Consider the following 19551-nt stretch of genomic DNA (forward strand, 5'->3'; position numbering starts at 1 on the left):
GGGCCCATCAAACTATAGTTACACCACTGGATACCACCTTCAGCTTCTATTACCATCCACCCAAGAGGACAGCGATAGCAGTGGCGGCTATCTATGGCCACGTACCACAGGTGGTGTCATGACAATCATGCTATTACAACCCCCATCTTCCTCCTTCCTTTTTGGTGTACACCTCGGGGCACAAAGTCGGGCAGGTCACGGCGATATCCCAGACCACCACACCGGCCCGGTGATGAGTAACTCCGGTACGAGACCCCGTGTGTTACGGTTGCTGTTTTACTGGAGACTATGTTCGGATTTCTTGCTACTGCACATGTGCAAGCACTGGAGACTATGTTCGGATTTCTTGCTACTGCACATGTGCAAGCGCTGGAGACTAAGTCCTATCTTGGAGCCATTGCACATGTGTGGGTGACATCATCTCTGACACGAGGTCACATGTCTCTGACACCTTCTATGCCGATTGGTCGCTGGTCATGCGCTTGTGACGCTTTGCTCGGTGATAGGCCAGCGTGACGTCATTGCTGTAGTTCTGGCAGCGGATTGGCTCTAGTGTCCTCCATCTTGGATGAGGCACAGAGTCTATATAAGACCCTGACGCATGCCGCCCGGCACTCAGTCCTCTTGGTTCATGCATGAGAGTAGACGCTCTGTGCACGTCCCTCTAGGCATCTCTCTGTCTATGCTAGGTGAGCGCTACCGGCAGGGTAGCGTTCTTGTATCTTACAGCTTTGGCTGCGGTCCGTATCCTTACATCTTTGTAGAGCAGACATAGGCAGGTGCCTGAGGCACATGGTCCAGCTGGGCCTTGTGATTCTACTCGTAGGTGGACGTTGCCGCTAGGGTAACTTTCCTTATACTGCGTCTGGCAGTTGTTCTTATCCTCGCACACTAGGGTAGCGAACATAGGTAGGAGCTTTGTGCGGCTTGTGCTGCTGTCCCTCTCTTTTGCACCACTAGTAGAGCGGACCTAGGCAGGTGCCATATCTAGTGGTTCGTGTCCTCGCACTCTAGTGGAGCGAACGCAGGTAGGAGCTTTGTGCGGCTTACGCTGCTGTCCGTCTCCTGGCATCACTAGAGGAACGGACCTAGGTAGGTGCCATTTCACACTCACTGCTTTTGTCTCTGTGATCATTAACGGAGACCATACCACACACCCTCCGAGTAAGGGAGGAATTTCTTTATTTCCTAACTATATGCCTCTGTGAGTATAACAGAGGTATTGCACTCTGCACTTGTGCTACTACTATTTACAGCGGCACACTTATATACTCTTCCTCACACATTAACCTATCCCTTTTACGTTAATGCTAAATACGGTAGTCGCTGTGACTTTAACAGTACACGCCGTGATTGGCTCTAGTGTCACTGAGACGTATCAGTGTCAGTACTGCTTCCGTAGTGCAAGATACCCCTTATCCTCTGCCATAGTCTGCAGCAGAGACTTTGAACGGTGGACCCTGATGTCTGATATCCCTTTGGTTTTTATAATCAGACAGCCCCCGTAACACCGTGCCTGATTCCCCTGCCCCATGGGTGCTACACATTCACTGTAGCATGTCTTTTTCAAATTCTAATGCTGGCCCACCGCCTGTGTGTTGCATGGATCGTAGCACCCTGCTCTTTTAATGCCCTATGGGGAAGGGGACAACTGATGGTACTGTACTGCGGTATGCCTGAAAGGAATTGAATGTCGAGACTCCAAAAAGGGTCTCATAGTAATATCTTGTAGGTAGTGCCAGGCTTCTGAGAGGAACAGGCCTACACCTGCCACTCAGGCATGTCTTAATTTTTCAAATTAAAATGCCGGCCCACAGCTTGTGTGTTGTATGGACCGTACCTCCTAGGTCTTTTAATGCCCTATAGGGAGTAGGCAATTGATGCTACTGTACTGTCTACCCAAAAGGATTTTGAATGTCGAGACTACTAGGTAAGTCTCAAAGTTGTGTCTTGTCTGTACTGGCAGGGGTATGGGAACACAAGCCCTACACCTGTATCTCATCCACCTCTATAATTCTTTTGCCAATAGAATAGGAAGCTAATGGCTATGCAAAAGCATTGGTGCTGCACTGTAAAACATAGTTTTGCCATTTTGGAAGCTTTTCGACCCCCCTAAAAGTGTATTCTGTGATTTATTTTTGGCCTCCCATTGAATCCAATGGGGTTCGGAAAGGTTCAATAAAGCTTCAAAGTTCGGTTTGATAAAGGTTTGGCGAATGCAACCCATGTTCGGTTCGGCAAATCGAACTGCAGGAGGTTTGCTCATCTCTAATGAAGGCAGTGATGCCATTCATTGACTTTAGATTCCCCAGGCCTAAATCCATTTTCGATCCTTTGTGGGAGACTGTATTTTCTATGAAAGTGTATACAAGCACATAAACAGTCTTAGACAAAATAACCTCTAGAGACTGTGTTTAGGTTCTGTTATTGGTCCCTATAATTCACAACAGTTTTGCTAGCATTTGTATGCCATCATATTTGTTTATTTGCACTTTTAATTAAGGCCAGTTATACATCTCTGACAATCATATTTTGAGCACAGACAGTGATGTTTGGACCAGTTCAGGGTCTCTTGAATTATATTCTACAGCTAATTAGGTATATATGATATTGTTCAGTTCAGGACAGGAGACGTAAGGTCGATCGGAACATCTCACTATGTAGCTGAAATGTAAACATTTGATGGAGGGGCACAGTGGCTCAGTGGTTAGCACTGCAGTCTTGCAGCGCTGGGGTCCTGAGATTAAATCCCACCAAGGACAACATCTGCAAAGAGTTTGCATGTTCTCCCTATGTTTGTGTGGGTTTCTTCCTGTTTCCTCCCTCACTCCAAAGACATACAAATAGGGAATTTAGATTGTGAGCCCCAATGGGGACAGTGTTGCTGATGTTTGGGAAGCGCGCTGCAGAATGTGTTGGCACTATATAAAAATAAAGATTATTATTATTATTAATTATTATTATTATTATTATTATTATTATTATAATATTAGACTATCATTGCACTTTTCTTATTAATCCCTTTACCCCAGAGACTGGTTTTCACTTTCATGACTGAGACATTTTTTTATATTCTGACCATAGTCTCTTTGACAGGTTATTCTGAGACTGTTTTTTTCATGACATAGTGTAACGGGGGGACTGATGGATTAGGATAAAGGTGATAAATATCCCAATCGCCAGTCGGGGTCCACCATGCTCCAAGATGGTAAAGGTGCTGCTGGCGACCCGTAGGTTAGGTAGATAATGCAGAGCTAGGTGGCTCCGAAATAATATGAGAATGATCCAAATTAAACATCACTTGGACCAGGACTATTGTGAACCCTATTAGCGCCACAGGGTCCACACACCCAAACCAGGACCTGCCCTGTTAACACCACAGGAGTCCTGGGGTACACTGTCCGTGTACATAGGGGGAATACCCAGACAGTAGGCGCAGCAGCCACAACCCAGTTAACTCTACTGGGCTGCTACAGCAGGACTGGAACGATAGTAAGGAAGCGCGGCGCCTGCCCCTAACGTGCCGATTCGGTCACTTAACCCTACCTACTGCTTCCAGTATCAGTGGCTGTAGCTGCAATGTGACTCTCTACATATGTGAGCATAAATGAAGGCTGTGCATCTCCATGCAGTTTACAGGCCCTTTCAACACCTAGGGTCCGCCCCAAACCCAGTATGAGCCTCAATGGCACCTCCAGGGGCCAATAGTGGAGTGCCACATCATCAGTGACATCACCAGCGGCCTATGACACTGATGACACAATGGCAGCACCGCCCCAAACACCCTACCAGTCATCGTCTGATGACCAATGATAGGGTGCCAGATCATAGGGGCGGGCCTCCGCGAGCCAGTCCGGAATGGCCACATCATCAGGACACCTGACGCTATTCAGCCTATCAGGGTCTGAAACCTCACGGACATGCCCAGTGAAGTCCTTACTGGACTTAGCCTCTGATGCACTAAGTGCCTGAGTATGCTCAGTAGCCTGAACCACAGACTTTGTCTCAGAAATGAGACTATTAGCCTGAGCATGCTCAGTAGGCACAACACAGGACTTGGACACAGAACGGAGTCCAAGTACCTGAGCAAATAGGCTTTTTGCACTAAGTGTGGGAGCATGCTCAGTAGCCTTAACTGAGGACTTAGCCCCAGAAATGGCACTATCAGGCTGAGGATGCTCACCAGGCGAAACACTGGACATAGGCTCTGGCTGGGGCAAATTGGCACGTGCATGTGCCCAGCTACCTCTCAATACTTAGATGTGGAAGAAGAAGCAGCTAGCTGGACATCCTGAGGCACAGCCAAAAATGGCGGCTGGTGCCTGGGCGTAGCAGGAACCGCAACAGGCTGCTTTTGGCTATGGCGGTGTTGATTTGTAACTCATAGTGTACTTCATGTTAGAGGGCGAGTGCCACACCGGTTTTTTAGAGCCTTTTTGATACCAGCAACATGGAAGACACCTATATTTCCGTTAACAGGTGACAGTCCTGAGTGGGGAAGTTTGTTTTTGGGGTTGAGTTGAATGGTATTTGGTGGCGATTTGGGTACAGAATATTTTGGATCAGATCCCATTTTTCTCTTTTATGAGCACTTACATCAGGATTTCAATCTACATATCTGAAATACGTGATTTTGGTGAAACCCCCAATGGATCCAAGCACTATAATGAGGCAGCACAGTTACTCCGGACTCTGTTCGGCCTCTTTTCATCAGTGTCCGTCTTTTCAAAAGGTGAACAAAACTGTTGACTGCACTTTTGTGCACGCATAAAAAGATTCACACCGTCATATCACAGGCAAGACGGAAGTTCAAAATTACTCCCTCTGCCTCATTAAAGGGAATTTTCCATTGGGAATTAAGTCTGTATCACGTTTTTCAGAGAATTAGACATAATCCCAGGTATAAGTGTTCAGCGTAGAGCACCGGATAAATATGAGCTGCGCCGCATTACGATTTTTGGGAGGTAAAATAAACGAATCAACAGCATTTGAAGAATTGGCTTTACATATTTATTTTATATGCTGTACAGTCATGGCCAAAAGTTTTAAGAATGACACCAAAATTATATTTTCACATGATCCGTTGCCCTCTGGTTTTTAATTGTGTTTGTCTGATGTTTACATCACATACAGAAATATAATTGCAATTGTCGCGGGCGGAGGAGGGGACGCTGCGCTCACCACGCTCGGGTCCGGCGCTGCTGCTGCTTGGTGGCTCGAGCGGTGGGCCGGATCCGGGGACTCGAGCGGCGCTCCTCGCCCGTGATTGAAAAGGGTGGTTTGTTGGGGATCGGGTGTGGTGTGGGTGTGGTGTGGGTGTGTGGTGAGGTTCGGGCAACACCGCTGCTCTGTACGGGGATCCCGGGAGTGATGACAGGGAGCAGCTGGGATGTTTCTCTCCCCTCCGTGGGTAGGGGGATTTTGGTAGTCCCGGGGCCCGGAGTTATTGTCTGTTGGTGGATTGCGGGGCCTGGCCAGGTGCAGGGTCGCGGAGCAGCGCAGTGCCAGACGGCACGGTGGTACTTACTCAGCCAGTAACCCACACGGAGTCTCTTGTAAAACAAACGGCTGGATGGACGAGTCCCACAGACGGCTGCGGCGGTCACTCCCGGTCGGTTGGCGGTAACGGTCTCTCCCTGCACCGGCGTTATGTTATTGGCCCCGATGGCTTCCCACCGGTAGCCCGCTCCCCAGCAGTGTGTTGGCTAAGGGAGCCCCTTTTGTTGCCCGCAGGCTCTGGCCCTGGGAGCTCTAGCTCTGGCGGTAGCTTTATCTCCCTCACGGTTTGGACGGTTGCCTTCAGTCGGGTCTTTATTGCTGGGAAACCCCGGAGGTTCCCGTCGCTGGCGGATTTGACCGGTTTAACGGCGACTCCTAGCCTGGTCGGGGTCCGCAGGCCCTGCCGGATGGTGCTGGCTTCTCTTCGCTCCCAGGTCCGGTACCGGCGGGCCACCGCCCGTCCCCGGTCCTTACGGTTGTGCGTCAATCTGCCTCTCCTGCAGACGGTCACCATCGTCTGCCAACCTTGCTGTTTCTTTGCCCGGGCCATGTACCCGGACACGGACAGTCAGTTCCTCCACTACCACTTCCCCTGATTCTCTCTCTCTCCACTCCTCGTCACTATCTGTCTGACTTCTTTCCCGCCTCCAGGACTGTGAACTCCTCAGTAGGAGGAGCCAACCGCCTGGCTCTGCCCCACCTGGTGTGGACATCAGCCCCTGGAGGGAGGCAACAAGGATTTGTGTGTGTGTGGCTGGTGTTCCTAACCGAGGTGTGGGGTGTGTTGTTGCAGTACCCGTGACGTCCTGGCTTGTCCAGGGCACCACACAATCATATTATGAGTACCAAAAGGTTATATTGACAGTTAGAATGAGTTAATGCAGCAAGTCAATATTTGCAGTGTTGACCCTTCTACTTCAGGACCTCTGCAATTCTCCCTGGCATGCTCTCAATCAACTTCTGGATAAAATCCTGACTGATAGCTGTCCATTCTTGCATAAGTAATGCTTGCATTTTGCCAGAATTTGTTGGTTTTTGTTTGTCCACCCGTCTCTTGATGATTGCCCACAAGTTCTCAATGGGATTAAGATCTGAGGAGTTTCCAGGCCATGGACCGAAAATCTCTATGTTTTGTTCCATGAGCCATTTAGTGATCACCTTTGCTTTATGGCAAGGTGCTCCATCATGCTGGAAAAGGCATTGTTGGGCGCCAAACTTCTCTTGGACAGTTGGGAGAAGTTGCTCTTGGAGGACATTCTGGTAGTATTCTTATTCATGGCTGTGTTTTTAGGCAAGACTGTGAGTGAGCCGATTCCCTTGGCTGAGAAGCAACCCCACACATGAATCGTTTCAGGATGCTTAACAGTTGGCATGAGACAAGACTGGTGGTAGTGCTCACCTCTTCTTCTCCTAATAAGCTGTTTTCCAGATGTCCCAAACAATCGAAAATGGGATTCATCTGAGAAAATGACTTTACCCCAGTCCTCAGCAGTCCACTCCCTGTACCTTTTGCAGAATATCAGTCAGTCCCTGATGTTTTTTCTGGAGAGAAGTGGCTTCTTTGCTGCCCTCCTTGAAACCAGGCCTTGCTCAAGCAGTCTCCGCCTCACAGTGCGTGCAGAAGCACTCACACCAGCCTGCTGCCATTGCTGAGCTAGCTCGGCACTGCTGGTAGTCCGATCCCACAGCTGAAACAGTTTTAAGATACGGTCCTGGCGTTTGCTGGTCCTTCTTGGGCGCCCTGGAGTCTTTTTGGCATTAATGGAAGCTCTCTCCTTGAAGTTCTTGATGATGCGATAGATTGTTGACTGAGGTGCAATCTTTGTAGCTGCGATACTCTTCCCTGTTAGGCCATTTTTGTGTAGAGCAATGATGGCTGCACATGTTTCTTTAGAGATAACAATGGTTAACTGAAGAGAAACAATGATACCAAGCACCAGCCTCCTTTTAAAGTGTCCAGTGGTGTCATTCTTACTTAATGATGACTGATTGATCGCCAGCCCTGTCCTCATCAACACCCACACCTGTGTTAATGGAACAATCACTAAAACAATGTAAGCTGCTCCTTTTAAGGCAGGAATACAATGATGTTGAAATGTGTTTTGGGGGTTAAAGCTCTTTTTCTTAGCCAATATTAACTTTGCAAGTAATTGCTGTTAAGCTGATCACTCTTTTTGGACATTCTGGAGTATGTGCAAATTGCCATTAGAAAAACTTAAGCAGTAGATTTTGTAAAAATTAATATTTGTAGCATTCTCAAAACTTTTGACCATGACTGTACACCTTGCGGTATAAGTGATTAGGCAGTATTATTCCTCAGGTCAACAGCGATACCAGATTTATATTGTTTTTTTAGGTCTGCTTACTATCATGCTAAAAAATGTTTTTTTACAAAATAAAGGTTTATTGTATCACCGGATTTTGAAGGCTATAGATATTTTATTTTTCTGCTGTCAGCTATATGGGGGCTTGTCTTTTGCAGGATGAGTTGGAGTTTTTATTGGTACTATTTTGGGTCACATAATATTTTTTATTCGCATTCAATTTTGATTTTTGTGAGGCAGAATCGTGAAGAAACAATAATTCAGGGATTGTTTTTGGTTTTTTATGCTGTTTACCATGTTGTAAAAGTAATATCACAACTTTATTCTTTGGGTCAGTATGATTACATTGATACCACATTTAAATAGTTTGTTTGTTTTGCCGCTTTAACAGCACAAAACTATTTTATAGAAAATAAAAGTTCTTAGAGCTATAACTTTTTTTATTTTTTTTGCTGAAAGAGCTGTATAATGGCTTGTTATTTGCGGGATAGGATGACGTTTTTAGCGTTACTAAATTTCTACATATGACTTGAATCATGTTTATTCCACTTTTTTGTTAGCTGTGTGATAAAAATAGTACACTGATTTGCTATTGCCACATTTGTAACAACCCAAGCTATAAAACTGCCACACTAGTTAACCCATTCAGTTAATATAGTAAAAAAATGTTGCAAAAACTACAGTATGTCTTTTTGTCTGTTTTTTTTTACAGAAATATGCATATTTATAGGAATAATTGTTTTCTTTTTTTTTATTTTCAGATATTTTTAATACTTTTAACATTTTTGAACTTTTTATTACCTTTTTTTTTACTTTTTTACCCAGTCTCCTTATAGGACACTGATTATTCATATAATCCACTGCAATGCTTAATCACTGCAGCAGATTATATGGGTGCTGCACTCACAGCACTGACACTTTGCCTCACACACCATGCATCTGGCATGGTGTGTGATCCTTTTGGTAGCTGGGTAACCCCAGGGTCATTATGGTGATTACCCAAGGTTACCATTGCAGAGATTGGATCCCTGTGATTGCATTACAGGAACACGATCGCTTTGGAGTGGAGCGCAATCCTCTCCCTGCCTCCTCAATGCTGCGATCACTAATGATTGCAGCATTTAGGGGGTTAAACTGCCAGAAGTGGCACGGGCACTGCACCTGGCCATGGAAGCTGGGTCTCAGCTACAAGATAAGCCTGAGACTCGGTGGCTATCACTAGGGTACAGCATCTGAGGCGCCGCAATCGCCAGGACCTACTGTATATGTTCTTGGTCGTTAAGGTCCAGATAACCAGGACATCCAACGTTGGTCAGGGGTTAAAGTTTAAAACTTGAAGAAAATATTTGGTTTTTTTTTGCTCTAAAAAGTATCCTTCCAATGAGCGATTACCTTTTTGCCTGCTAGAAATTATTGTCCGTGTATATGTTGGTACGAGAGATGAGTGGATCATTTGAAATTCTAATTTGAGTGGTTAAGTGTATGTATCCTAAAAATGTGAAACGCTGAGAATTTGTTTCCAGCAAATTGCAGGTAGTGTAGTTGGCCAATAAATGTATATTTAACAGAAAAACTGAGAAATATTTTCTTTTTCACACTTCTGTACTGTCGTATGAATGGGAGAAGGATTTGGTTTGAATTGATTACAAATACAGCTCAACAAATAACCATTTCAGTAATCAATTACAGTGGTTCTCCTGCTACTACAGCTCAATCTCTCTCACCTTGATCAAACTATGCATTATATACTACTACTCACATCATAATGCAGTTCTTCTATATATTACTGACTAGAGAATTTTGCAAATATTTTAGAGATTGCCTCTCTGTCCCAATTGCTAAATTCTAATGTACTTACAATAGCCTAAAATTTCCTTTGATGGATTCCATGCCTGGTCTTTTTTTACAAGTTCTGTAATTTCCCTAACTGATAGGCTGTGTTAGATCATATGATGTCATAGCTGCAGGGCATTATGGGTAAAGTTGAGCAAAGTTGTTAGCAAAAGTTTGCCAATCTCAAATTTGGCATGACCCTTGCCCATTCAGATTTGGATTCCCAAACACTTTTCTCAAAATCGTCAAAATTTGTTTTTTGTTCGGTAACTGTTTCCATTTGCACTAATGCTTTTCTTCTACCTTATTATTACTTTAACTAGGATAGTGGTGCTGTATGATGAGGGACATGCTTGGTGAGCGGAGGGTATTATTTACCAGTCTCCACGCTCATGGCTGTCACACTGCTTCAAGGTCCGCTCATTACATCTCATACATATTCACTGCTTCCACCATCCATCATCTATGACAGCGTCTATAATTGGTTTCCGTCAAACTGCCAACATTTCTGATTGGTTGCCTTCATAGATGTTGTCTGGGTCCTGTAATGAAGTGTAAAAATAAGTAAATGAATTTAAAAAATGATGTAGGGTCCTCTGGATATTGATTCCCAGCACAAATAAAGCAGATGGTTACAGGCTGCATACACCAGCTGTGCATGTTATCTTGGCTGTATATCAAAATACAAGGGACCCCATGTTGTTTTTTTCACTATAAAATAATAATTATAATAATATAAATAATTTTAAAAAATGGCATGTGCTCCCCCATTTTGATACTCAGCCAAGATAAAGACAACAACTGGAGGTTGGAATTCTCAGGCTGGTGAGGCCCCTGATTATTGGGCCTCCAAGCCTAAAAATATCAGCCTGCAGCCACCCAGAAGTGTTGCATCCATTATATGTGACAATTCTGGTGCTTTACTCTGGTCATTCCAATTGCCCTGGTGTGGTGGCAATCTGGGTAATATAAGGGGTTAATGACAACTGTGTCACAGCCTGTGTGATTCCAATCAATCACAGATGACATCACAGAGGATGGGTGAGTGGTCTGACGGTGGGCAGGGGAAGCAGTGAATATGTATGAAAGCTAATGATCAGACCCTGAAGCAGTGTTACAGATGCAGGCAAAGTCGGTAAGTATAGCTGTCCCGCTTTATTCCTTATTTTCTTTTTTCCAGCTCCCCTACCACTTACTAACAGCATTTTATAACACATAAGTTTGGTTCCCTTAGGTCTATATGGGGTTCATCGTCAAGGGTCAAGGTTGGCAGCCAAACCCAAATTTGTTTAGCTTGTCCTGGTTCGGCAAAACCAACCATCCATGGGTTGACGCTTCACTACCTATGTGCAAGCCTGTGCAAATCATCTTGTTTTGCAATCCATGTGAATCGAATCACAAAGTATTCAAACTTGAAGGGGCCAGGAAATTTCAGGATATTAGACTTAAAGTTGAGCTTCCGTGGATTTATCTGTTCATGACTAGTTGAGACTTATCACTTGTATTTAAAGGGAATCTGTCAGTAGGTTTTTGCTATGCAATCTGAGGACATCATAAAGTAGCGGTTAAAACACAGAACACAATAATGTGGAACTATCAAGCTGTGTGCTGTTATTTATTTAATTTGAAGGCTTTATCCCTTGGTGATTATCATTGCTGTGACTAGCTGGCATGTGGGGACTTATTGACTATGCCCTCTCCTTTAATTACCAGCTTACTGTCTATAGACATTGTACATAGAGGGCCTGATGTGGGAGGGGTTAAGTTCCTGAGTCAAAACCATTGCCCCAGTAAACTAAGTGATAAATATGTCATCAAGTTTTTGCTACCTCATCTCAGAACAGCATAATGTAGGAAAAGAAACCCTGATTCCAACAATGTATTTCCTTTAATAAGTTTGCAGTGAGCTGTGTATCTGGGTGGTCTCACTATATGGCATGTGATTTATGCTGAATTAGCAAATTAAATGGAAGAAGAAAGCATGTTTAGGTGGAAACAAAAACAATCCCTTCTCTTAAACCCATGTCACCTGTTAATGAAGTCTATATGTTAGACTGACTTTTTTCAAAATGCTATATGAAAAACATAAAAAGAGACTAGAACGGTACGAATAAAAAACATTTAGATCATAAGCCCTAAACATATAGAAAGATTTCCAAATCTCTAAATTTGCTGAGATTGAATTGTAAGTGTGGCGTATTTGAAATAAGTGGTTTAATTGACAAATAGGGTAGAATAGCCATTTTAATTTTCTGGACTGACCTGGAAACATCTGTTCAGCAGAAATTCAAACCCAATTAAAGTGTGATTATCACAGAGCCAAGCATTAAATTGTGCTAAACAAATTATTTTGGTGTTCAGTATTCAAAAGCTTGAACTTGTAATGCAAACAAGTAAATCTAAATACATTTATTTCTGTAGAACAGAATTACTTAGCCTAATTAAAAGTGATGGCAATTTCTGCATTCAAACAGCTGTACTGTATGTTTATTCAGCAAAAAACATGCAATATGCAAAAGTGCTGCATAGTTATTCTAGTGTTCACGGCTGACATGTGCTAATAAAAGCCAATCATAGTCAGGCATAGCATTAAGTATTAGTAATGGACCAAAATTACTCATTCACGTCAATGGCTCAGCGAAGATCAGTGTGCATTCTCTCAACAGTCCATGTTTGGCTTTTCAATAAGTAACAGAAGCTATGTAATTTATTGTGTGGCGCCCTGGACAAGCCAGGTCGTCACAGGTACTACAACAACACTCCCCACAGCCCGGTTAGGCACACCAGTCACCAACACAAATCCTTGTTGCCTCCCTCCAGGGGCTGATGTCCACACCAGGTGGGGCGGAGCCAGGCGGTTGGCTCCACCCACCGAGGAGTTCACAGTCCTGGAGGCGGGAAAGGACAGTGGAGTTGAGGAAGGGAAAGTGAAGAGGAAGGAGGACAGTGATAGTGGAGGAGCACACTGACTGTGTCCGGGTACGTGGCCCGGGCACATACAGCAAGGTTGGCAGACGGTGGTGACCATCTGCAGGAGAGGTCGATTGACGCATAACCGTAAGGACCGGGGACGGGCGGTGGCCCGACGGTACCGGACCGGGGAGCGAAGAGAAGCCAGCACCATTCGGCAGGGCCTACGAACCCCAACCAGGCTTGGAGTCGCCGTTAAACCGGTCAAATCCGTTAGCGACGGGAACTTCCGGGGTTTCCCAGCAGCAAAGACCCGACTGAAGGCAACCGCTCAACCGTGAAGGGAAATACAGCTACCGCCACAGCTAGAGTTCCCAGGGCCAGAGCCTGCGGGCGTAAAGGGGCTCCTCTGGCAAATACACCACTATGGAGCGGGCTACCGGTGGGAAGCCATCGGAGCCGACAACACAACATGGGTGCAGGGAGAGACAGTCACCGTCAACCTACCGGGAGTGACCATCGCAGCCGGCTGCGGGACCCGTCCATCCAGCCGTTTGTTTTACCGGAGACTCCGTGTGCGTTACTGGCTGAGTGAGTACCACAGTGCCGGCTGGCACCGCGCTGCCCCCGCGACCCTGCACCTCGCCAAACTCCGCTATCTACCTTAGAGTCACCATTATCGGGCCCCGGGACCACGAAATCCCCCTACCCACGGAGGGGAGAGAAAACATCTCGGCTGCTCCCACTCATCGCTCCCGGGATCCCCGTACAGAGCAGTGGTGGTGTCCCAACCTCACCACAACCGTGGGTGGCGTCACGGACAACATCCCCAAACTCAAACCATTCCCTTTTCACTCACGGGCGAGGAGCGCCGCTTGAGTCCCCGGATCCGGTCCACCGCTCGAGCCACCGAGCAGCAGCAGCAGCGCCGGACCTGAGCGTTTAGTGCGAGCGCAGCGCCCGCCGCCTACGACAATTGCATACTAGAAAATCTGATGTAAAACACTCATTACAATGTGTATTTTCTTCACGTAGATGAAAATAACAGATGCATGCATGTAGCCTAAATGTGCGCTCACATTAGTGTACAGAACTTGATGCGAGAGTATGGTATTCGATATACTAATAACACTTGTCTCAAACTCTGTTGTGAGCATGAGCTGAGTGTCATCTACTGTGCTACGATTCTCCAATATGCAAGAATTGGATAAGAAGAGACTAATCGCTCCATCTTCTCTACTGTCTGACTGTATGTATTTCCGGCTGCCCTCTGATGTCATCAGTGCAGTCCGATGTTTCACATGCACCTATGGACTTGTATGGGTATGAGTGATCCAAGATATGGTGCCAATCACGACATAGTGCATTTTTTTTCCGCATGAAACATTGAAGTGGGCTTTACACGCAACGACATCGCTAGTGATGTCGCTCATGAAAGCACACGCCCCCGTCGTTTGTGCGTCACAGGCAAATCGCTGCCCATGGCGCACAATATCACTAGGACACGTAACACGTACTTACCTTCCTAGCGACATCGCTGTAGGCGGCGAACAACCTCTTTTTTAAGGGGGAGGTTTGTGCGCCGTCACAGTGACGTCACACAGAGGCCCGCAAGTAGAAGCGGAGGGGCGGAGAGCAGCCACATTAAAGACACACCCAACTCGTTGCCGGAAGATGCAGTAACGCTGCTGTTCATTGTTCCCGGGGTGTCACATGTAGCGATGTGTGCTGCCTCAGGAGCGACAAACAACCTGCATCCAGCACCAGCAACGATTTTTGAAAATGAACGACGTGTCAACGATCAACGATTAGGTGAGTATTTTTGACCCTTGACGAATCTATCCATCATGGAGCGTGTGACGTTAAGCCCCGCCCACTGCCGCGGGCAGGATGAGGCAATCCGCGCACATATAAGCTGTGTTTAACAGCTGACATGTGTGCCTGCATGTTACAAGTGGAATCGCTTCCACTCGCAACATTTAATCCTTAACATCTTTCTGCCAAAGTCTGGCAGCGAGATCTATATGCGCGCGGCCATGATTTTCACTTACCGCCGCCCCCACCGGAAGTCACGAGCGTGATCACATGACTTTCAGTAGTTGCCATGGTAGCACAGGGTCATGTGATGACGCCTGTAGCTATGACGAATCACTTTCAGTTTCACTCGGCCCGGGGCCGAATGAACCAGGAAGTGACCATATCTGCTGTTTACAGCTGTATAGCTGTGATCAGCAGATAGGGCAGAGCGATCGGATTGCTGATCGCTATAGTCCCCTAGGGGGACTAGTAAAATAGTAAAATAAAAAAAAAAGTAAAAAAAGGTTAAAAAAATAAAAAAACCTTAAAAGTTCAAATCACCCCCCTTTCACCCCATTGAAAATTAAAGGGTTAAAAAAATAAAAAATATACACATATTTCGTATCGCTGCGTTCAGAAATGCCCGATCTATCAAAATATAAAATCAATTAATCTGATTGGTAAACGGCGTAGTGGGAAAAAAATACCAAACGCCAAAATTACGTTTTTTGGTCGCCGCAAGTTTCATGCAAAATGCAATAACAGGCGATCAAAAAGTAGCATGTGCGCAAAAATGGTACCATTAAAAATGTCAGCTTGAGACGCAAAAAATAAGTCGTCACTGAGCCATAGATCCCAAAAAATGAGAACGCTACGGGTTTCAGAAAATGGCGCAAAACGTACGCCACTTTTATTGGACAAGCTTGTGATTTTTTTAACCCCTTAGATACAAGTAAACCTATACATGTTTGGTGTCTACAAACTCGCACTGACCTCAGGCATCACACCCACACATCAGTTTTACCATATAGTGAACACGGTGAATAAAACATCCCAAAAACTATTGTGCGATCACACTTTTTTTGCAGTTTTTCCACACTTGGAATTTTTTTGCTATTTTCAAGTACATTATATGATAAAATTTATGGTTTTATTTAAAAGTACAACTCGTCACGCAAAAAATAAGGCCTCATATGGCAAGATTGATGGAAAAATAAAAAATTTACGGCTCTCGGAAGAAGGGGAGCAAAAAACAAAAACGGAAAGTGCCCTGGGACGGAAGGGGTTAATCGTTAACACTCGCTCATAGGTGTCACATGCAACGACACCGTTAACGACGCCGGATGTGCGTCACGAATTCTGTGACCTCGACGACATATCGTTAGCGATATCGTTGCATGTAAAACCCCTTAAGAGTTAAAATCACAACTACTAAATGGATTCCTGCAGCGTAGGGGATAGTAGAACTAGTACAACTTCCAAAGTTGCTAGTGTCTCACATGCCAAAGTAAATAACCATTTGTCTAGGAATAATTCCTTTCTGTTGTGCAAGTTCAAATATAATTAAAGGGAACTTGTCACCAGATTTGGCGACTATAAGCTGCAGCCACCACCAGTGAGCTTTCATATACTGCATTCCAGAACGCTGTATATAAGTGCCCAGGCCACTCTTTAGAATGTAAAATTCACTTTTATAATATTCACATAGGGGGGTGGTCTGGTCTGATGGATGTTTGCAAAGGGCAACTCCAGCACACTAAGGCGGGCTTTGCACGTTGCGACATCGCAAGCCGATGCTGCGATGTCGCACGCGATAGTCCCCGCCCCCGTCGCAGGTACGATATCGTGTGATAGCTGGCGTAGCGAAAATTATCGCTATGCCAGCTTCACACGCACTCACCCGCCCTGAGACCGTCGCTCTGGCTGTTGCCCCGCCTCCTTCCTAAGGGGGCGGGTCGTGCGGTGTCATAGCGATGTCACACGGCAGGCGACCAATAGCGGCGGAGGGGCGGAGATGAGCAGGATGTAAACATCCTGCCCACCTCCTTCCTTCCGCATATCCTACGGAAGCCGCGGTGACGCCGGTAGGAGATGTTCCTCGCTCCTGCGACTTCACACACAGCGATGTGTGCTGCCGCAGGAACGAGGAACCACATCGGACCGTCGCATCAGCGTAATTATGGATTACGCCGATGCTGCAGCGATGATACGATTACGACGATTTTGCGCTCGTAAATCGTATCATCTAGGCTTTACACACTACGATGTCGCATGCGATGCCGGATGTGCGTCACTTTCAATTTGACCCCACCGACATCGCACCTGCGATGTCGTAGTGAGCAAAGCCGCCCTAACTGTTTCCCAATGAGACTGAAGAAAACACAGTAGAATTGATATCAAAATCCTTTTCTTTAATTTTGTTGGTGCAAAATGTGAAAAAAGTGCTGTACAAAAGTCCGCCAGGTAACGTTTCGGCCAACCGGCCTTCCTCAGGTCAGACAGACTAGAAATCAACAGGATCTGGAGAGGGTAAGTATGTAGGATACATACATGTGTGCTCGACCATATGTAAAGTCACAGAGTTATTAGATATATACAGGACAACTTATATAGAGATGCAATGCGGGTGGTAGGTGGCTCTGTTCTCAAAAAAGCATATAAGCTCCAATGTTCATGTGAGAGCTACAATAAGGTGACTCCAGGTCATACACAGGAGGTTAGGTGTCATCAGAGTTCGTGTATATGACTGGAAACCTCAATAGCCATTTATGTCTAAATATGTCTCTGGCGCAATCTGATGTTCAGAGGTCATGGGATTCCAAAGGAGATGTAGCTGTGATGATGTGTCAGGACCAAGGGCTGGGGGCCACAGTATGGTCTGAAGGTACAATGGATAATCAATAAAGCAGGTCCAGGTCCAGGTAGTTGCCCGACAATGACTTCAGTGATTTAGCCTGCGAGGACGTCCGTAAGGTATGGTGGCAGAAGTCCAGGTAACTACTGACATGAACCTGTGGTGCTGTGGGGGTAGACCGCGCTGTAGACGCGTGGTCTACCCCCAAAGCACCACAGGCGCATGTCAGTAGTTGAAGAAAAAACAAAAAGCCAGCACTAAATGTGCACTTCCGCACTAAAAATTCCAAACTGTACTTATTATAAAAATTTTGAGATTTTTGGCAAAAAATTGCAATTTCTTGAGCTACCCCGCCACGTCACGGCAAATCTCATTTGGGGCAGTCCTACACTAAAATATTTTTATAAAATGTGCCATACGGCCTCACATATGAATAGTAGAACTGCTCTTAGCAGTAGAGTTGAGCGAAGTTCGCGGTTCGAGGTTCTCCAGTTCGCGGCTCGAATGATTCTGTTCTAGATCGAACTAGAACTCGAGCTTTTTGCTAAAGCTCGATAGTTCTAGATACGTTCGAGAACGGTTCTAGCAGCAAAAAGACAAGCTAATTACTAGCTGGCTTTCCGCTGTAATAGTGTAAGTCACTCTGTGACTCACACTATTATGAAATTTCAGCGTATAGTGTGCGGGAACAGCGCATTCAGATCACTGCTGTTTGGATAATGGTGATCGACATTTTTTTTTTTTCCCTTGTCTTCCATCCCTAAGAGAGCGCGTGTAGTGGGGCGGGCCAGCATGTCAGCCAACCCCAGACACACACACAACTAAGTGGACTTTTAGCCAGAGAAGCAACGGCATGAGTGATAGGATGTCCATGTCACATGTCCATGCATTATAAAAACGGACATTTTCCTCCAGCACGCCATTATCTGCCTTCTGCGTCTTGGTGTCAGTCACCGCTGGCGTAACTCTTGTCTCCGATACTGCTGTGTACGCTCTATACACAGCGCTATACAGAATAGGGATAGAAGTTTCTATTAGTCCTTGTAAGGGCTAATACCGGCAGGGTCAGAGCCATAGGTGACAGTCAGGTCCGTGAAAACAGATTTTAACAGCTACACAAGATGACAGCGTCTGTGTAGCTAAGGTAAGGGATTTCCTCGCTGCATTTCCCCATTAGGAGGGATAGAAAGGGAGGCTTTCTTTCCTCTACCCAGACCCACAACCCTGCCACTGTACCCTCCTGCCCTTTGCACAATCAAACTCATTGTTACTAAGCCATTATACTAGCAAACACTGAGTAAACTTAGTGGCATCCTAAAAGTGGCTGTTGGACTTCCATTAGTGTCCCACTGGTGCAAACCTATGTGCAGCACCTCTGCATTGCACACTCAAACTCATTGTTACTAAGCTATTATACTAGCAAACACTGAGTAAACTTAGTGGCATCCTAAAAGTGGCTGTTGAACTTCCATTAGTGTCCCACTGGTGCAAGGCTATTTGCAGCACCACTGCATTGCACACTCAAATTCATTGTTACTAAGCCAATATACTAGCAAACACTGAGAAAACTTAGTGGCATCCTAAAAGTGGCTGTTGGACTTCATTATTGTCCCACTGGTGCAAAGCTATTTGCAGCACCACTGCATTACACACTCAAACTCATTGTTACTAAGCCATTATACTAGCAAACACTGAGGAAACTTAGTGGCATCCTAAAAGTGGCTGTTGGACTTCATTATTGTCCCACTGGTGCAAAGCTATTTGCAGCACCACTGCATTCCACACTCAAACTCATTGTTACTAAGCCATTATACTAGCAAACACTGAGGAAACTTAGTGGTATCCTAAAAGTGGCTGTTGGACTTCATTATTGTCCCAATAGTGCAAATCTATTTGCAGCACCTCTGCATTGCACACTCAAACTCATTGTTACTAAGCCATTATACTAGCAAACACTGAGGAAACGTAGTGGCATCCTAAAAGTGGCTGTTGGACTTCATTATTGTCCCACTGGTGTAAAGCTATTTGCAGCACCACTGCATTGCACACTCAAACTCATTGTTACTATGCCATTATACTAGCAAACCATGAGGAAACTTAGTGGCATCCTAAAAGTGGCTGTTGGACTTCATTATTGTCCCACTAGTGCAAATCTATTTGCAGCACCTCTGCATTGCACACTCAAACTCATTGTTACTAAGCCATTATAGTAGCAAACACTGAGGGAACTTAGTGGCATCCTAAAAGTGGCTGTTGGAATTCATTATTGTCCCACTGGTGCAAAGCTATTTCTAGAACCTCTGCTAATACCTTCCTGCTCTGTTTTTAATAAGC

This window comes from Anomaloglossus baeobatrachus, chromosome 3, assembly GCF_048569485.1.
Source record: "Anomaloglossus baeobatrachus isolate aAnoBae1 chromosome 3, aAnoBae1.hap1, whole genome shotgun sequence".
Lineage (NCBI taxonomy): Eukaryota > Metazoa > Chordata > Amphibia > Anura > Aromobatidae > Anomaloglossus > Anomaloglossus baeobatrachus.